This window comes from Dasypus novemcinctus, chromosome 21 (genome assembly GCF_030445035.2).
Source record: "Dasypus novemcinctus isolate mDasNov1 chromosome 21, mDasNov1.1.hap2, whole genome shotgun sequence".
NCBI classification, from domain to species: Eukaryota; Metazoa; Chordata; class Mammalia; order Cingulata; family Dasypodidae; genus Dasypus; species Dasypus novemcinctus.
The window spans coordinates 8,099,887-8,121,345 of NC_080693.1; the positions used below are offsets into that span (position 1 = coordinate 8,099,887).

The 21,459-nt window shown below is 41.7% G+C and overlaps 1 long non-coding RNA gene across 13 annotated transcripts in view; it reads left to right on the plus strand.

Annotated features, from left to right (window-relative positions):
• Positions 1-10,164: 10,164 nt before the first annotated feature.
• The window catches only part of LOC101431679 (uncharacterized), a 287,514-nt gene continuing 276,219 nt past the window's right edge, over positions 10,165-21,459 (plus strand). For 9 of the 13 annotated variants that reach the window (XR_011646728.1, XR_009182245.2, XR_011646725.1 and 6 more), the window contains exons 1-5: positions 10,165-10,396; positions 12,334-12,431; positions 12,905-12,992; positions 13,242-14,723; positions 16,660-16,757. This is a non-coding gene — a long non-coding RNA (uncharacterized lncRNA). Of the gene's footprint in view, positions 10,397-12,333; positions 12,432-12,904; positions 12,993-13,241; positions 14,724-15,324; positions 15,416-16,659; positions 16,758-17,236; positions 17,975-19,884; positions 21,133-21,459 lie in introns of those variants that run through there. The other 4 variants (XR_011646723.1, XR_009182253.2, XR_009182252.2 and 1 more) reach the window with 4 other exon arrangements.

Sequence of the window (21,459 nt, forward strand, 5' to 3'; positions counted from 1 at the left end):
TCTGACTTTTATATCCTTTCTCCCCAAGTCCCTAGGAAGGGAGTCTGCAACCCATTACTGGGTCCAGCGACCAGTTTTGAGCAGTTAACATTAGGGACAATCCTAATGATCCAGGTTGAACTGAGAATCAGAGAGCAGCAGTAACACACAACCTCTCGCCACTAAATCTCTATGAAAGACAAAGAAATTAAGCATCTGTGTAAACTACCATCAAAACCAGAAGTTGTATTAGTCAGGATTCTCTATGAAAATAGAATAAATAAGAGGTATCTGTCAATAGTAAGAGATTTTATCAGTCTCTCACGCAACTGTGGGGATGCACAAGGCCAGGTTCCACAGGCAGGCTGCAACCAGGGGCCCCAACGAAAGTCCAATGAAGGTCCTTGATGAGTTCTGGGAGATGCTGTCTGCCCAAAGATGAGCTGGGAAATTCTCTCTCAATGTTGGAATCACTTCACCTTTTGAGGCATTCAACTGATTGGATAAAGCGTCACTCATTGCTGATGGCAGTCTCCCTGATTGATGTAATTGTAATCAGCTATCTATGATTTACCACTGTAGTAAAGTCAGTGGTAACTAAAGTCCATAAGTGCCCTTGTATTACAGTTAGCCCAGTGCTTGCTTGACCAAACAACTGGGCACAATTACCTGGCCCAGTTAACACATTAGTCTAACCATCACAAATGTCTAGACATCAGCAATAAATTATGAGCAATACTAAGAAAATGGAACTCTCATGAAAGAATGAACTTGTATGTCCAAGAAGCACACTGTGCCTCAATCAAAATAAACCTGCATAGACCTGCTCCAAGAAACATACTACTCAGAATGTAAAACATTAAACATAAAAAGAAAATTCTGAGAGCAGCAAGGGAGAAGCAAACCTTCACAGACAAGGGATGCCCAATAAAACTTAACTGTGGATATCTCAGCAGAAACCATGGAAGTGAGAAGACAGTGGTATGGTACAATTAGGATATTGAAAGAGAATACCTGCCAGCTGGCAATGCTTTATCCAGCAAAATTGTCTCTAGCAGTTTGATACAGTTTTGAATTCGAAAAACAGATATTGGATTATGTTTGTAAACTGGTCTGCACCTGGGCATGATTACATTATGATTAGGGCTTTGATTGGGCCATATCAGTAGGGTTTTGAGTCCCTGCCCTTGATAGGTGTAGAACTACAGATAAAAGGCATGGCAAAGGACAGAGTTGGAGCTTTTTGATGCTGGAAGTTTTTGACGTTGATGTTCTGATGTTGGAGTTTGCTGCTGAAGTCTTATGCTGGAGCCCAGGGAAGTAAGCACACAGAGGAAAGGGAAGCAAGCCTTGGGAAGAGAGGAACCCTGAGCCCAGAGAGAAGCAAGCCATGGGAAGAGAAGAACCCTATGCCTGGAGAGAAGCAAGACCCAGGAAGAGAGGAACCCAGAAAGCCTGAACCCTCACAGACATCACCAGTCATCTTGCACCAACACGTGAAAATAGACTTTGGTGAGGGAATTAACTTACGCTTTATGACCTGACATCTGTAAGTTCCTACCCCCAAATATATATCCCTTAGGAGAGCCAAAAGACTTCTGGTATTTTACATCAGCACCCCTTTTGCTGACTAATACATTGTCCTTCAAATATTGACGTGAGTATAAAATATTCACAAACAAACAGAAACTAAGAAAGTTGGTAAAAAAAGAATCCACTTTGCAGCAAATATTAAAGGAAGCCCTAGAGACTGAAAGAAAAAGACAGGAGAGAGGGGCATGGAGGAGACTATAGAAGAAAGAATAGTAGAAAGGATATCCAAAAGATTAAAAAGTTAGATGAAAATATAATGTGACATATGAAAACCAAAGAATAAAATGGAGGAAATAATGCATTTACAGTAATATCATTGAATGTGAATGGATTAAATTCCCCAATCAAAATATACAGGCTGACTGAATAAATAAAAATATATGAGCCATCCATATTCTGCTTACAAGAGACTCACCTTAGACCCAGGGATACAAACTGGCTGAAAGTAAAAGGTTGGAAGAAGATAGGCCATGCAAACTGTAACCAAAAAAGAGCAGGTGAAGGTACACTAATGTCAGATAAAACAGACTTTAAATGCAAAAATGTTATGAGATACAGAAGTCCAGTATATATTACTAAAAGGGACAATCCATCAGGAAGATAGAGCAGTCACAAATATCTATGCACCAAACCAGGTGACCAAAAATACATGAGAATCTGGAAAAGAGAAATAGAAATCTTTACAGTAATCTTTGGAGACTTCAACCCACCACTCACATCATTAGATAGAAAAACTAGGCAGAAGATGAGTAAGGAAACAGAGACCTTGAACAATAAGATAAACATGTTAGACCTAACAGACATATACAGAATGTTGCATCCAAACTCTGTGGGTTTTGCATTCTTCTCAAGGGTCCATGGATCATTTTCCAGGGTAGACCACATGTTAGGGCCAATGCAGCTCTCAGTAAGTGTAAAAAGATTGAATTTATACAAAGCAACTTCTCCTATCATAATGGAATGAAACTAGAAATCAATGATAGGCAGGAAATAGATAAATTCAGAAATGTGTGGAGGTTAAACACCACACCACCAAATAATCAGTGGGTCAAAGAAGAAATGGCAAGTGAAATCAGCAAATATTTTGAGACAAATGAAAACAAGAACACAGATACAAAACTCATGGAATGCAGCAAAGGGAATCTTGAGAGGGAAATTTATAGCACTGACATCTATAGTAAAAAAGAAGAAAGAACTAAATTCAAAGATTTAACTGAATGACCAGATGTGGCTCAAGCGGTTGAGCTCCAGGCTCCCACATGGGAAGTCTTGACTTCAGTTCTCAGTGCCTCCTGAAAAAACAAAATGAAACAAAACAAAACAACAAGCAAAACCAATAAAAAATCAACTATAGGAAACTGATATGGCTCAGTGATTGTGCATCAGCTTCCCACATACAAGGTCATGGATTCACTCCCTGGCCCTCTGTACTTCAAAAAGAAAAAAAGATTTAACTGAAAAACTGGGAAGCAAGGAAAAGAACAGCAAACCCATCCCAAAGCAAGCAGAGGGAAGGAAATAATAAAGATTAGAGGAGAAATAAATGAAATTGAGGACAAAAAAAAAAGAATAAAATCAAAATCAAAACATTGGGGGAGCAGATGTGGCTCAAGAAGTTGACTGCCTGCTTTGCACATGGGGGGTCCAAGTTTCGGTTCCCAGTACCTCCTAAAAACAAACAAAATACAACAAGCAAACAAACAAAAAAACCAACTCAGGGGAGCTGATGTGGCTCAATGGTTTAGCTCCAGCTTCCCACATATGAGGTACTGTGTTCAATCCTCGGTCCCAGTACCTAAAAAAAAACAAAAACACAAAACAACAACAACATAAAAAAAAAACACCAAAAGGCGGTTCTTAGAGAAAATCAATATAACTGACAAAACCCCATTTAGAAAAAAAGACAGGAGATGCAAATAAATACAATGTGAAATGAAAGGGAAGGTTATGACTGACCCCACAGAAATATAAAGGATCATAAGAGGCTATTATGAGGAACTGTATGCCAACAAACTAGGCAACTTAGATGAAATGGACACATTCCAGGAAATGCACAACCTACACTGATGCTACAAGAAATACAAGAAATTAAACCAATCACATTTATGTATATATGTATGTATGTATTTAAATTTATCCCCCTTCCCTGATGTTTCTCTTTGTCTGCTCATTGTTTGCTCACCTTCTCCAGGAGGCCCCGGGAACGAAACCAGGGATTTCCCACACGGGAGATGAATGCCCACCCGCTTCCCATGGGCTGTGGTATCTGCTGACCCGTGTCATCTGCTGGTTTAGAAGTCTGCTTATTGCAGCAAGGTGCAACATCTAGTTCTTGTAGCTGCAGGTGTGGGGTCCAGCTCTCATTGCAGCAGGTGTGGGCATCTAGCTCTTCTTCAGTGGGTGCGGGCATCTGCTTGTCTTTTTTAAGAGGCACCAGGACACAAACCCAGGACTTCCCATGTGGTAGGGGGATGCTCAACTGGTTCAGCCACATCTGCTTCCCACCAATCACATTTAAAGAGATTAAATCAGTCATCAATAATATCCCAACAAGGAAAACTCTAGGGCCAGATCTCTTCATAGGTGAATTCTACCAAGTAGTTCAAAAAGAATCAACACCAATCCTGTTTAAGGTTTTCCAAAACACTGAAGAGGAGGGAAAATTACCCAACACATCTTATGACACCATCACCCTAATAGCAAAGCCACATAAACACACTATAAGAAAGGAAAATTAATGGATGTGTCATGATGATGGGAACGAGTGTTGTTGGGGGGGAGAGGGGGGGTGGGGGGTGGCGTTGAATGGGACCTCACATATATATTTTTAATGTAATATTATTACAAAGTCAATAAAAAAAAAAAAGAAAGGAAAATTACAGAACAATCACTCTAATGATTATAGTTGCAAAAATTATCAAGAAAATAGCTGTAAATCAAATCCAACAGTATATCAAAAGACATACAGCATGACCAAGTGGGATTTATTCCTGGAATGAGAGACTGGTTCAACATAAGAAAATCAATCAACATAATACACCATGTTAACGAATGGAAGGAAAACCCCACAAGAACATCTCAATCAATGCAGATAGGGCATTTGACAAAATCCAGTATCTTTTCTTGATAAAAAGACTTCAAAAGATAGGAATAGGAGGAAAATGCCTCAATATGGTAAAAGACATATATGACAACTCACAGCCATCATTGCACTCAATGGGAAAAGTTGGAAAGCTTTCCCTCTAAGATCAGGAACGAGACAAGGATGCCCACTGTTGCCATTGTTATTGAACATTGTATTAGAAGTTCTAGGTAAAGCAAAGAGACAAGAAAAAAATTAAAGGCATCTGTATTATTTTTGGAATTCATAACCATATCAAACAGCTACACTCCACACTCTGAATTCCAAAAACACATTACAATATTCAAATAAACCTTAAATCAATAACAATGCCAGTACTAAATCATATCACAATTAATTTTAAGAAACACAGTTTGTCTTGGGGCAAAGTCCTGTCTGCTATAGACCCCTGAGACTTACAAAAAAATTTATCTATTTCCAATACACAAATGGACAGACAATGGATAAACATTTTCCTTATAAGAAGGAGAAATTGGGGGTGAAACATGCCTCACGGGTCCTCTATAGTTCAGTAAACCTGCAGGGCATCCTCCATTCCATTTCAGCCTGAGAGTCATTCTTAAGATGATGGTCTCTACTCCTTGGTGCCTTATGGGAATGCACCCTTTCCACAAGCTTGCCCAAAGGCCATTTTTTTGATTCCACCCTCATCAAGCATCTGGGTGTCAACCAAGCTCCAGAGCTCTCCCTCCCAGAGTGTTGGGGTGATTGCCATACCTTATCCAATCTTTGGGTTAGAGTCTTAACCCCCGTAGTACAGTGATGTGAAGACAACATTCCCCCTAACATTTGACATACAGGCTCAACCCTCTGAGAGCAATGAGTTGACCACCTCGTCCTCCCTCACCTTTGGGGGACAGGTACACCCCTTTCCTCCAGTTTCCAGTAATGGTTTCATCATTTACTTTGAAGGCATCATAAAAAGTTTCTTTAGCAGCCACATTCCTATCAACACTCTCTTCAAAGCACTGTAGGCCTTTTCTTCCAAGCCATCTCACAATTCCTCCAAGAAATGCCCCTTACCTATTTATAAAACTGTTCCAGCATTTCAGTAATTACAAAAGCACTTCCTTACTCCTTGGTACAAATTATATTTAGTCAGCCAAAGGGGTGCTGAAGCAAAATACCAGAAATTGGTTGGCTTTCATAAAGGACATTTATTTGGGGTAGGAGCTTACAGGTACCAAGCCATAAGGCATAAGTTACTTCCCTCACCAAAGTCTATTTCCATGCGTTGGAGCAAGAAGGCTGCTGAAGTCTCCAAGGGTTCAGGCTCCCTGGGTTCCTCTGGGCTCAGTTCCCCTGTTTTCTCCACAAGGTCAGCTGTAGCTATCAGGTGAATGGCTCTGTCTCTCTCCCTGGGGTTTCTGCCACGTCTAAGGAGCCATCCCTATTCCTTTGTGTTCCTCTCCTGGCTCAAGGTTCCTCTCTTCCTGGGGCTTACTTCTCTTTCCTGTATGCTTACTTCTGTGTATTTGACTTCAGCATCAAACCCCAACATCAAAATTCCAACATCAGAAATCCCCAACTCTGTCCTTTGCCATGCCTTCTATCTCTCAGTCCCCACCCACCAAGGGGTGGGGACTAATGCTCTAACGATGTGGCCCAATCAAAGCCCTTATCATAACTTAATCATGCCCAGGTATAGATCAAATTACAAACATAATCTAATATCAATTTTTGGGATTCATAACCATATCAAACTGCTACAGCACCCAAATAGGAAAAGAGCAAGTAAAACTCTCACTCTCTGCAGATTTCATGATCCTATATTTAGAAAATTCTGAAAGGTCTAGGAAAAGCTACTTGAACAAATAAATGAGTTCAGCAAAGTGGCAGGATACAAGATCACTGTAAAAATTCTGTAAGGTTTTTGTACTCTAGCATTGAAAAATCTGAGAAGGAAATTAGGGGAAAAATTCCATTTATGGAAGTAACAAAATGACTCAAATATCTAGGAATCAATTTGCCCAAAGAAGTACAGAACCTATTTGGACAAAACTACAAAACAATGCTAAAGAAATCAATGAAGACCTCAACAAATGGAAAGACATTCTGTGTTCATGGATTGGAGGACTAAATATCTGATGATGTCAACCCTACCCAAACAGATTTATAGATTCAGTGCAATGCCAATCAAAATTCCAACAGCCTACTTTTCTAAAATAGAAAAGGCAATTGCCAAACTCATTTGGAAAGGAAAGTGCACCTGGATAGCAAAACCATGCTAAAAAAGAAGAGCAACATGGGAGGAATTTCACTGCCCGACCTTGAAACATATTACAAAGCTACAGTGGTCAAAACAGCACAGTACTGACTACAGACATAAAGATAGACCAGTTGAACAGTAGAATAGAATTGAGTCCCGAAATAAACCTTCACCTCTACAGTCAACTGATTTTTTTAAGATTTATTTTATTTCTCTCCCATTCCCCTCCCCCCCCATTGTCTACTCTCGTGTCCATTCACTGTGTGTTCTTCTGTGTCCACTTGCATTCTCAGCATCACCGCCAATCTGTGTCTTTTTCTGTTGCCTCATCTTGCTGCGTCAGCTCTCCGTGTGTGAGGCAGCACTCCTGGGCAGGCTGCACCTTTTTTGCAAGGGGAGCCCCACACACAAGGAGTGCACGCCACATGGACAGCTGCTCCATGCAAAAAAAGTGTAGCCTACCCAGGAGTGGCATCACACACACAAAGAGCTGACACAGCAAGATGGTGCAACAAAAAGAGACACAGACTCCCAGTGCTGCTGACAAGAATACAAGCAGACACAGAAGCACACACAGCACATGAATACGAAGAGCAGACAACGGGATGGGGAAGGAGAGAGGAATAAATCCTTTAAAAAACTTAAATAAATAAATAAATAGGAAAGGCAAGACCATAAAATTTCTAGGAGAAAATATACAAAAACATCTTAAAGACATTGTGGTATGTAGTGGTTTCTTGGACCTTACACTGAAAACATATACAACAACAAGAACAAAAATAAATAAATGAGACCTCCCCATAACTAAACACTTTTGCATCAAATAGAACTTTGTCAAAAGGCTGAAATAGCAGCCAACTCAATGGGAGAAATTATTTTGAAATCACTATCTGAGAAGTGTTTAATATCCATGATATATGAAGAGATGGTACAACTCAACAAAAAAAGCCAAACGACCCAATTTAAAAACAGGCAAAAGATTTGAATAGACATTTGTGCAAAGAAGAAATAAAAATGGCAAAAGAACCTGTAAAAAATATTCAACATAACAAATGATTATGGAATTGCAAATTAAAACTACAATGAGGGAAGTGGTTTTGGCCCAACGGATAGGGCGTCGACATACCACATGGGAGGTCTAAAGTTAAAACCTAGGGCCTCCTGACCCATGTGATGAGCTGGCACACTAGCAGCACTGATGCACACAAGGAGTGCCGTGCCACGCAGGGGTGTTCCCCATGTAGGGAAGCCCCATGCCCAAGGAGTGCACCCATAAGGAGAGCCGCCCAGTGCATAAAAAGTGCAGCCTGCCCAGGAACGGCACCGCACACATGGAGAGCTGATGCAGCAAGATGATGCAACAAAAAGAGACACAGTTTCTGGGTGCCACTGACAAGAATCCACACAGACACAGAAGAATTCACAGTGAATGGACACAGAGAGCAGACAATTGGGGGGTGGGGGAGTGGTTGGGGAAGGGAAGAGAAATTTAAAAAAAAACTACAATGAGATATCATTTCACACTTATGAGAATTGCCACTATTAAAAAGACTAACAAATATAAGTGTTGGAGAGGATGTGAACAGATGGAAACAGTTATTCACTGTTGGTGGGAGCGCAGAATATACAGCCACTGTGGAGGACTGTTTGGCAATTCCTAAAAGAATTTGCATAAAGATTTGCCACATGACCCTGCAATATCACCACTGAGTATATACCTAGAAGAACTGAAAGCAGCGATGCAAACAAACATCTGCACACCTATGTTCAAAGCAGCATTATTCAGGATTGCAAAAAGATGGCAACGACCCAGGGGTACATCAACCAATGAATGGATAAACAAACTGTGGTGGATGCACATGATGGAATATCACGCAGGTGTAAGGAGAAGAAGTGTAGTCATATAGCATATAACAACATGGGTGAACATCAAGGACATTATGCCGAGTGAAGCAAGCCAGACACAAAAGGACAAATAGTGTACAATTTCATTACTATGAACTACATATATTGTGGAACATATTTTAAGATTCCTCTTAAATAGACTAATAGAAAGAAACTCAAAGATGCAATTAGATTAGTGGTTAATTGGGGCTAGGGAAGGCATACTAAGGTGTGAGGAGTTTTTCTCCTTGGAGTAATGAAATAAATCTAAAATTTTTTATGATGATGATTGCACAATATTGTGATTCTACTAAAAGTCATTGATTATACACTTTAGATAGATCATATGGTACGTGAATATATCTCAATAAAACTGCTTAATAAATAAATAATTGTTGAAGAACAGCCAGAAATTGCAGCTAGGTACAGGAAGAGAAAAAGAGACTGAGAAGTGAAGAATTTTCTTGTTTGCTTTTTTATTATTATTGAAATAATGAAAAAGCTCTAATAATGATTGGAGTGATGAATGCAGAAGAAAAAAATAATATGAAAGGATTTTTACTTCAACATATGGTGACTTACCTGCTGAGACAGGTTTTATGTTGGATATTCCCCAGGAAACTTCTGAGTTCGGAAGGAAGGTAGTAAACCCCGGGCAGGCCCCGCTGGGCTTCTGTGCACCCACATCTCCCTGCACCCGGGGCTGGTGCACTGTTCTGGGCCTGCCAAGCCTCCAGGTGGCAGTGAGCTCCTGGACCAGCACACTGTGATTATCTACTGACTGGAGAGGCCAGGGGCTGGTACCATGGAGGCAGGAGGACTCTGCTAAGCGAGTGATGTGGGGAGTCACATGCAGGCTTTGTGCTGCACCGGGAGCTTTCTCCTTGGATCCTCCACGGGGCGGGGATAAAGCCTGGGTCCAGGACAGCAGTGGCCCCGGGGTCTAGGCTTGGGCTGGAGGCTCCTGGATCCTGCTCTTTCTGCGGCCCTTCCCTCTGAAGCTTCAGGGTCACTGCGCTGAGAAGTCCACGTCACCAGGCTCCGCAGACTGGCCCTGAACGCTCCCAACGCCGTCTTAGAGATGAAGGCGCGGGGCGGGCAGGTGAGGGGCACGTTTCCACCACCCAGCTGGGCCGGCGCTTCCCGCGCTGTGGCCGCCCGCCTGCAGGGGGCGCGCTGCCGCCTTTCCTGAGGAAACCCCGGAAACGCCCCCGCGTTCCTGCGGGAGGAACAGCCGCGGCGGGAGGTGGAAGGCCTCGTTCCCGCGCGGCCGCGGGGAGCTGCCAGGACGGGGTGCTCGGCGGTGGGCGTGAGGAGAGCCCCTCTTCCCGCGGGGGCGCGGGGCTGCGTGGCGGTGCTTGGAGCGCTTTCTTCCCTAACGTGCGGGGAGGACTCGGGTTCCTGCGCCGCCCCCGTTAGTTCATCGTCTCCTCAGGGGACGCGCAGGAGGCGTGTTCGCCCAGAGCCCCCGCTCACTGAGGCCGCCAGCTCGAGCCGGGCGTGCTGTCGGGCGTGTGCGGGTTCAGGACGCTTGCTGGAGACAGTCCTGACGGAGCTTCAGAGAGGAAGGACGTCTGCAGCCTGAAAGGGTAGGAGAGTACTGCGGCTTCCAGTGGAGGGGTCGGGGGCGGGCGTGGCCCAGCCCTGGGCTGAGGGAAGGGGCGCTCCTCGGCGCGGCGCCCTCGGCGGTCACAGAGGGGCGGCTGTTCCTGCACCGCTGACAGAGGCGAAAGAAATGTGGACAGACTTACAAGTATGGGCAGTGCGGCTCCCAGCATTACTTTTAGGTGTTAGTAACCCCAAATTCCAACATTCATGATAATTTTATATTTCTGACTTTAATTAAAGCAAACTTTTGAGTAAATTTTTTACTTAAGGTACCAAGGCCGGGGAGTGAATCCGGGACCTTGTGTGTGGGAAGCTGGCAGTACGCCGCTGAGCCACTCTGGTTCCCCAATGGTGGTTTTTTGTTTGTTTTGTTTTAAGGAGGCACCGGAACCGAACTGGGACCTCACATGTAGGAAGCGGGCGCTCAACCCCTGGGCCCATATGAGCTCCCTAAGTTCATTAATGTTACTTTTAATTTATCTTGTTTTCAAAGACAAAACTGCCATGTTGCACAATTTCTCATGAAAAAGTCAGAATTTTCTATTACTTCAAGTTTAGCTTGCTGACATGTCGTTTTTTGCAGTGTGACTGTTACTGTTTAAAAAATACCTAGAGGTGATACCTGCACACCATGAGAATGTAGTCAATGTCCCGGGATTATACCCTTTAAATTGGTTAGTTGTTTGTTATGAAGATTTTACAAGATACTTCGCCTTCCAGTTGTAGTAAGTTGCACTAAGTAAAATTTATGCATCAACAGAAATCAGTTTTTGAAGTTCAAGACCCAGTTGTAATTTTCAATACCTACTATTGCATACTGCCAAAAAGTACCTAAATTGAAATATGTCCAGGACTTAAATTATCACTTTATTTAAGAGCTGCGTCAGAAACTGTTGTTTTGTAAGTCATATGTATTCAGCGAAGGTAAATTTCTCCTGTAGAAAATACAAAATCTAACTTTAATTTTGTATATTTCCATGATAAGGTGAAATCAGTATGCCTACAATCTCATTTTGTACATGCGTATCTTTTGTAGGCATGTAACTGTAACAATATGTGTTTTTTAAATTGCCAAACAGTGTATTCATGTGGTAGAACAAGATACAGACAACTAATAGGAATTTGAAAATCTCAATGTACTCCATTTAAGAAATTACTGTTGTTGCTTTGAAAAGGTACTTCACTTTTCTTCTCAAATTTACTTGAAATGCACACAGATAATTACTTCTTGAATAGACAGGTTTCACACCACAGTTTGCAATTAATGTTGAAAAAAATACTTGATAATTTAAATCACAATGAATGAGTGACTTTATTTTGTTTATTCAGTCATTCAGTAATATAGGTGACATACAGACCTATGCAAGGAATGATTTTATAATTATTGCTGTGTAATTCTACCCTGTAGTAAAACTGAAGCCAGGAATCTGATATATGACTTGTTCAGCTGTGGTACATTCCCACATGATTTGACCAACACTAAAATATTAACACAATGTCAAGATGTTTTCCTTTTTCTTTCTTCCTTTTTTTTTTTTTTTTTAAGAGCAACTCAGTGATTTGGGCGTTGGTTAGTATAATACCAAGAGCCTAAGGAGAAAAGTACAAAATGGCCCTTAACACCAATGCCAGTATATGGTTACAACTAAGGCTATTACTAATTCTTGTGCTCCTTAATCACTTTTGTTTAGAACATAAATCAAAGCCATTAACTTGAACTTGAGATATATACGCAATACATATACAACCTTATGAAAAATACTTTTCGTAAGAAACATCACACTTTTAAAATATTGGAAACTGAGTGTGCTGATTTGTATCTTGACTTAGAACAAGAGAACATGCAATTAGGGAGGTTTTTACTGATAGTAAAGTTCTTCAAGTTAATGGTCTTCCTTTCTCTTTATACTTACCACAGGCTCCCCAGTGTCCTGAGAGGATTCATTGTGAGAAAAGTGTCAGTCACAGTTTTAAGACCTTACTTTGAAAGGAATTAAGGAGAAAGCAAATTGGAAGGTAAGATTTCATCTTTGTTTTTGTATTGAAAAAGTTTCAATGAGTGTATTATAAATGTATCTAAGCCATTAATTTTTGCAGCCTTCAAGTAAAGTCTATGGAAAGAGATTGGTAGAGATCATCTAATCTTAAATATCATACATTCAGGTCCGTGGCACAATCCCTAGCCAGTAACAGCACAGCATGCTTAGATATGTCATTAGTGACCCTTAATAGAAGTTAGTTTCAAAAACTGGGAGATTTCTGCTTTAGTCATACATTCTTTAACATCTTGTTTATTAGTAAAAATCAGCAAACAAGCTTTTTTTAGGTCCTAATGCACTATGTCTTCTATATTGCTTCCTACACTTCCTCTTGTAGGGGAAGTATGCCCAGTTTCAAGTTTTATTCATAGAAAATTGATAAAGGATGGTAGTTTTCTCTGCATTATCCCGTCCAGCAATGATAATTTTGTGCTTCTGGTCATTGAACAGCTTCCATATCCTGGTGTAGAGAATTCCCATTCTGGGGCAGCATACTCCCCTCCAGCCACCTGGGTCATCTGGCCTTCCCCAGTCCAAGGTAAGGGAGAGGAGAGTGACACAGCAGAGCCTCTGCCTCTGCTGCTGCTTCTCCCACACTTGGCAACCAGCTTGATTTCTGAGAACTGCAAGGAGACCTAAACCCAAGCCGACCAGCCTCGCAAGCCACCATCCTCTCCCAGTTCCTTACTGGTGGCTGCCATGGCACCTACCAAGTGGGTGGGGTGTAATAATATTTGCAATCATGATGAGTGTTTTTCAAATTCCTTAATTTTCTCTTTACTTTCAGTTTGAAAGGGACCATCCTTTTTCAGTGGTCGTTGGCCCTGTATTTGGGGGATTGTTGCTGTTCCATTAGAAAATGTGGCGGAAATCCCCAGGATGGGAGTACAGTATTCTTTCGTGTGCATCTCTACCCACTGTGGTAATCCCCTTGGAGTAATGAAATAAATCTAAAAATTTTTCTGATGATTTCACAATATTGTGATTCTACTAAAAGTCATTGATTATACACTTTAGATAGGTCATATGGTACGTGAATATATCTCAATAAAACTGCTTAATAAAGTAATTGTTGAAGAACAGCCAGAAATTGCAGCTAGGTACAGGAAGAGAAAAAGAGACTGAGAAGTGAAGAATTTTCTTGTTTGCTTTTTTATTATTATTGAAATAATGAAAAAGCTCTAATAATGATTGGAGTGATGAATGCAGAAGAAAAAAATAATACAGAAGGATTTTTACTTCAACATATGGGTGACTTACCTGCTGAGACAGGTTTTATGTTGGATATTCCCCAGGAAACTTCTGAGTTCGGAAGGAAGGTAGTAAACCCCGGGCAGGCCCCGCTGGGCTTCTGTGCACCCACATCTCCCTGCACCCGGGGCTGGTGCACTGTTCTGGGCCTGCCAAGCCTCCAGGTGGCAGTGAGCTCCTGGACCAGCACACTGTGGTTATCTCCTGACTGGAGAGGCCAGGGGCTGGTGCCATGGAGGCAGGAGGACTCTGCTAAACGGAGTGATGTGGGGAGTCACATGCAGGCTTTGTGCTGCACCGGGAGCTTTCCCCTGCGGTCCCCCACGGGGCGGGGATAAAGTCTGGGTCCAGGACTGCTGTGGACCCGGGTGCCTGGGCTTGGGCTGGAGGCTCCTGGATCCTGCTCCTTTTGGGCCCTTCTCCCTGAAGCTTCAGGGTCACTGCGCTGAGGAGTCCACGTCACCAGGCTCCGCAGACTGGCCCTGAACGCTCCCAACGCCGTCTTAGAGATGAAGGCGCGGGGCGGGCAGGTGAGGGGTGCGTTTTCACCACCCAGCTGGGCCGGCGCTTCCCGCGCTGTGGCCGCCCGCCTGCAGGGGGCGCGCTGCCGCCTTTCCTGAGGAAACCCCGGAAACGCCCCCGCGTTCCTGCGGGAGGAACAGCCGCGGCGGGAGGTGGAAGGCCTCGTTCCCGCGCGGCCGCGGGGAGCTGCCAGGACGGGGTGCTCGGCGGTGGGTGTGAGGAGAGCCCCTCTTCCCGCGGGGGCGCGGGGCTGCGTGGCGGTGCTTCGAGCGCTTTCTTCCCTAACGTGAGCGGAGGACTCGGGTTCCTGCGCCGCCCCCGTTAGTTCATCGTCTCCTCAGGGGACGCGCAGGAGGCGTGTTCGCCCAGAGCCCCCGCTCACTGAGGCCGCCAGCTCGAGCCGGGCGTGCTGTCGGGCGTGTGCGGGTTCAGGACGCTTGCTGGAGACAATCCTGACGGAGCTTCAGAGAGGAAGGACGTCTACAGCCTGAAAGGGGTAGGAGAGTACTGCGGCTTCCAGGGGAGGGGTCGGGGGCGGGCGTGGCCCAGCCCTGGGCTGAGGGAAGGGGCGCTCCTCGGCGCGGCGCCCTCGGCGGTCACAGAGGGGCGGCTGTTCCTGCACCGCTGACAGAGGCGAAAGAAATGTGGACAGACTTACAAGTACGGGCAGTGCGGCTCCCAGCGTTACCTTTAAGCGTTAGTAACCCACATTCCAACATTTATAATAATTTTATATTTCTGACTTTAATTAAAGCAAACTTTTGAGTAAATTTTTTATTTAACGTACCAAGGCCGGGGAGTGAATCCGGGACCTTGTGTGTGGGAAGCTGGCAGTACACCACTGAGCCACTCTGGTTCCCCAATGGTGGTTTTTTGTTTGTTTTGTTTTAAGGAGGCACCGGAACCGAACTGGGACCTCACATGTAGGAAGCGGGCGCTCAACCCCTGGGCCCATATGAGCTCCCTAAGTTCATTAATGTTACTTTTAATTTATCTTGTTTTCAAGGACAAAACTGCCATGTTGCACAATTTCTCATGAAAAAGTCAGAATTTTCTCTTACTTCAAGTTTAGCTTGCTGACATGTCCTTTTTTGCAGTGTGACTGTTACTGTTTAAAAAATACCTAGAGGTGATACCTGCACACCATGAGAATGTAGTCAATGTCCCGGGATTATACCCTTTAAATTGGTTAGTTGTTTGTTATGAAGATTTTACAAGATACTTTGCCTTCCAGATGTAGTAAGTTGCACTAAGTAAAATTTATGCATCAACAGAAATCAGTTTTTGAAGTTCAAGACCCAATTGTGATTTTCAATGCCTACTATTGCATACTGCCGAAAAGTACCTAAATTGAAATATGTCCAGGACTTAAATTATCACTTTATTTAAGAGCTGCGTCAGAAACTTGTTTTGTAAGTCATATGTATTCAGCGAAGGTAAATTTCTCCTGTAGAAAATACAAAATCTGACTTGAATTTTGTATATTTCCATGGTAAGGTGAAATCAGTATGCCTCCAATCTCATTTTGTACATGCGTATCTTTTGTAGGCATGTAACTGTAACAATATCTGTGTTTTTTAAATTGCCAAACAGTGTATTCATGTGGTAGAACAAGATACAGACAACTAATAGAAATCTGAAAATCTCAATGTACTCCATTTAAGAAATTACTGTTGTTGCTTTGAAAAGGTACTTCACTTTTCTTCTCAAATTTACTTGAAATGCACACAGATAATTACTTCTTGAATAGACAGGTTTCACACCACAGTTTGCAATTAATGTTGAAAAAAATACTTGATAATTTAAATCACAATGAATGAGTGACTTTATTTTATTTATCCAGTCATTCAGTAATATAGGTGACATACAGACAGACCTATGCAAGGAATGATTTTATAATTATTGCTGTGTAATTCTACCCTGTGGTAAAACTGAAGCCAGGAATCTGATATATGACTTGTTCAGTTGTGGTACATTCCCACATGATTTGACCAACACTAAGATATTAACACAACGTCAAGATGTTTTCCTTTTTCTTTCTTCCTTTTTTTTTTTTTAAGAGCAACTCAGTGATTTGGGCGTTGGTTAGTATAATACCAAGAGCCTAAGGAGAAAAGTACAAAATGGCCCTTAACACCAATGCCAGTATATGGTTACAACTAAGGCTATTACTAATTCTTGTGCTCCTTAATCACTTTTGTTTAGAACATAAATCAAAGCCATTAACTTGAACTTGAGATATATACGCAATACATATACAACCTTATGAAAAATACTTTTCGTAAGAAACATCACACTTTTAAAATATTGGAAACTGAGTGTGCTGATTTGTATCTTGACTTAGAACAAGAGAACATGCAATTAGGGAGGTTTTTACTGATAGTAAAGTTCTTCAAGTTAGTGGCCTTCCTTTCTCTTTATACTTACCACAGGCTACCCAGTGTCCTGAGAGGATTCATTGTGAGAAAAGTGTCAGTCACAGTTTTAAGACCTTACTTTGAAAGGAATTAAGGAGAAAGCAAATTGGAAGGTAAGATTTCATCTTTGTTTTTGTATTGAAAAAGTTTCAGTGAGTTTATTATAAATGTATCTAAGCCATTAATTTTTGCAGCCTTCAAGTAAAGTCTATGAAAAGAGATTGGTAGAGATCATCTAATCTTAAATTTTGACATCATACATTCAGGTCCGTGGCACAATCCCTAGCCAGTAACAGCACAGCGTGCTTAGATATGTCATTAGTGACCCTTAATAGAAGTTAGTTTCAAAAACTGGGAGATTTCTGCTTTAGTCGTACATTCTTTAACATCTTGTTTATTAGTAAAAATCAGCAAACAAGCTTTTTTTAGGTCCTAATGCACTATGTCTTCTATATAGCTTCCTACACTTCCTCTTGTAGGGGAAGTATGCCCAGTTTCAAGTTTTATTCATAGAAAATTGATAAAGGATGGTAGTTTTCTCTGCATTATCCAGTCCAGCAATGATAATTTTGTGCTCCTGGTCATTGAACAGCCTCCATATCCTGGTGTAGAGAATTCCCATTCTGGGGCAGCATACTCCCCTCCAGCCACCTGGGTCATCTGGCCTTCCCCAGTCCAAAGTAAGGGAGAGGAGAGTGACGCAGCAGAGCCACTGCCTCTGCTGCTTCTCCCACACTTGGCAACCAGCTTGATTTCTGAGAACTGCAAGGAGACCTAAACCCAAGCCGACCAGCCTCGCAAGCCACCATCCTCTCCCAGTTCCTTACTGGTGGCTGCCGTGGCACCTACCAAGTGGGTGGGGTGTAATAATATTTGCAATCATGATGAGTGTTTTTCAAATTCCTTAATTTTCTCTTTACTTTCAGTTTGAAAGGGACCATCCTTTTTCAGTGGTTGTTGGCCCTGTATTTGGGGGATTGTTGCTGTTCCATTAGAGAATGTGGCGGAAATCCCCAGGGTGGGAGTACAGTATTCTTTCGTGTGCATCTCTACCCACTGTGGTAATCCCCCATGAACATTTGAACATATTAATACACCTTATATGTAAGCCCAGGTGAACTTCCTGTCATTTATCTCGCATCACTGAACAACCCACACCAGTGCTCCTCCCTTGCCATAGTTGTAACCCTTCTGTGATCCAAAACTTCTTAAAAAATGAAACCAAGTATATTGCCAATTAGATTAATAGGAAAATGAGGTAGTAATGATAGGTTTAAACATAAATAAAATGTGTAATCATTTAGCAAAACTAAAACTAAACGTAAAAAAATTGGGGTATTAAAATGAAAAATATTAAAAATAATTTATTTATAATGTTTTCCCTTTCATCACTGTAATAACTGTTGTCCTGTATGTACAGTGGTAATGTCTTACATTTCTTCCTCAGTGTCTTTTTTTTCATTATGTCTTCAAAGAAGGTTTAGGTCATGGTCCATATACCCAACATCCTCCCTTAAGAATGTTGCGAAATGGCCAGATGGAAAGAAAAAGGATAACATAAAAATAAGGGTTATTTTAAAACTACAATACATGATTACCTAAAGTATGTTTTAAAACATATGCCCCAAAAGTATTTTTTTCAGAGCAGTGAATTTTTAAGAGCAAATATTACAAAGAAGGTAAGATGCGTTTCTAGGAATTGGTCCATGTTGTCAAAAGATATCTGTTCAGGCACAATTGCTTGTAGTGTACTCTTAAAACCCATTTTAGAAATGTCACTACTCTGATTACTCACTTTAGTGAATAGATTGTTCTTTTCTTTTATTCTCAACCCATCTACCTAAAGGATTTTCTTATTTGTTGATCTTTTCGCAGAACTAACTTTTAGTTGTGTTGATTCTATTGTTTTTCTATTGTTTCATTCATCTCCGCTCTAATCTTTATTTCCAGCTTTGGATTTAGTTTGCTCTTCTTTGTGTATTTCCTTAAGATATAAAATTATGTTCTTGATTTGAGATGGTTATTCTTTCTAAATAAAGTTGCTTTTTGCTATAAATTTCTCTGTTAATGTTTTCAGTGCATCTTTTAAGATTGATATGTTGTGTATTCATTTCTGTTTCTCTCAGGGTGTTGTCTAATTCCGCTCATGATTTCATTTGTGAACCATAGATTCATGTGTGCTATTGAGTTTCCACATACTTGTGAAACTTTCTAATTTACCTTCTATTTTTGATTTCTAGTTTCATTCTTCTTTGGTAAAAGAAGATACATCATGTTTCAGTGTTTTTATATATGTTGTGGGGTAACGTATGGTCTATTCTAGAAATATTCCATGTGAACTTGAGAAGAATATATTCTGTGGGATCTAGTTGGCTTATAGAGTTGTTCGAGTCCTCTCTATCCTTAATGATTGTCTGTCTAGTTTTTCTATCCATTTGTGAAAGTGGAAAATTAAATTCCCCAACTATTATGATAGATCTATTTCTCACTTAAAATACGTCATTTTTTCCTCTCTGTATTTAAGTGCTCTGTTGTTCCATGTATGTATGTTTTTAGTTATTGTATGTTCTTGATATTGACCCTTTTATGAATATATAAATACTTTGTCTTTTGTAGACATGGTTGCTTTAATTTTGTTTGCTATTATTCAAGTGAGCCTAACTTTCTTTTCGTTATTATCTGCATGCCGTATTTCAGTACTGTTGCCAACTTTCTCACTTTCAACCTCTCTGGGCCTTTGGTTCTAAAGTGACTCTGGGGACCAGGTGTACTTCAGTGGTTTTTTACTTTAGTTTTTATAAATTATGTATTTATTTCTAATATTTAAACCTGTCATTACTACCTCATTTTTCTGTTATTGAATTTGGCAATATATTAGGCTTAATGTTTTAAAAAGTTTTGGATCACAACAGGATTCACCTATGGCAGGGGAGGAGCATTGTTGTGGGATGTCATTGATGGGGGATGCATGGAAGGGAGTTCACCTGGGCATGCGTATAAGGTATATAGATATGTTTGGATATTCAATGGGTATTGACACAGTGGGTAGAGATTCACACAACTGAGGGAGTGTAGGGTTCCCTTCCTGGGGAGCTCTGTCACATTCCCCAATGGGAAAGCAACCAAGTGTGAGGGCAATGACCAGTGAAGAAGGATGGCCCAATGATGAGCCCTCAATACCGATGACTATGCTTAATGAGCCTATTGTGCTTGTAATTTCAACTTGGCCTGGTTTTGCAGGGTGCCTAAGAGCTACCTCCTGAGAGCCTCCATGTTGCTCAAGTGTGGCCACTCTCTAAGCCAAAATCAGCCAAACTCACGTCCCAGCGTGGGACATGACTCACGGCGATGAGCCTCCCTGGCACTGAGGGATTACTACCAAGCATGGCTTGTGAATCTACTAGAAAAAGACCTTGAATAAAAGGGGGAAATGATAAAGACAAATGAGTTCATAATCTTAAGAGACTTAAATGTGTTGGGAGGTCATCAGAGGGGTCAAGCTTACGCATGTCTCAGCAGGGTCTCAGAGACAGCCAAAGTAGATACAAACCCAGGTGGTGGTGCTTTGAGGACTACGGAACACCCAGGTCCTATGGTCCTGGCAGGTGGCTCCGGAGTTCAGTTCCTTGCCTATGGGCCCATCTTTGGAATTTGTGCTCCTGAGTGTTATGAAGTTGGATTCCGATGCAACTTCTCTACACGTGCCTCTTCTGTCCCTTATATTGAACCTCTGGTTGGTGCTGGGGTTGGTGTATGCCCAGGAGACTTGAATCTTTGGGCTGTCCATGTGCAAGCTGGGTCCTGAGCCTCAGAGGTGTTGCAACACCTCCTTTCCAATTCATTGGATTTACCCAGGTCAGCTGACAGGGAAGTGAGGATGGACAACCACCACACCAGGAAACCAAGAGAATCTACAGCTGTGGGTACAAGAGTCCTATCCAGCAGCCATATGGGATCGAAGCCCCTTCTCAATTGAGAGGCGGAATGGGCATCACCTTCCCAAGGTCCTCAGGATGGAGGAGTAAAATATGATTAGAGTAGACTTACTGTATTTTACTATAAAATTATTGAGACTCTGAAAATGAACTAAATTGTATCATTGATGTGGAGACAATGGCCACTGGAGTTGCTGACGCAGAGCGAGGTTAAAGGAGTTGTGATATGGGGGCATTTTCGTGATTTGGAGTCGTCTTGAATGATATTACTGGGACAAAGCGGGACATTATCCTGACATAACCCACTGAATGGACTGGGAGAGAGTGTAAACTGCAATGTAAACTATAATCCATGCTGCGTAACAGTGCTCCAAAATGTATTCATCAAATGAAATGAACGTGCCACACTAATGAAAGAAGTTGTTGATGTGGGAGGAGTGGGGGTTGTGTGGAGTGGGGCATGTAGGAAGCTCCTGTATTTTTTAATGTAACATTTTGTGTGACCTACGTATCTTTTAAAAATAAAAGTCTGTTAAAAAAAAATAAAATGAGTCTTGGGGAGTGGGCGTGGCTTAGTGTTTGAGCACCTGCTTCCCGTGTATGGAGTCCCAGGTTCAATCCCCAGTACCTCCTAAAAAAAAAGTCAAGTGGGTCTCTTACAGGCAATACATGGTTGTATCATTGTTTATATATGCCAAACTTTGCTTCATTGAAGTAATTACAGAGAAAGTATTAACTAAATACAGCAGAGACTGCCACAATATATCAAATTACTTACAGCAAAAGAATTAAAATTGACACTCGTATTTTACATATATTTTTGGTCCATGTTTTTAATTGAAACTTTGTAGTGGACCATTTTAATTCCCTTCTCATTTCT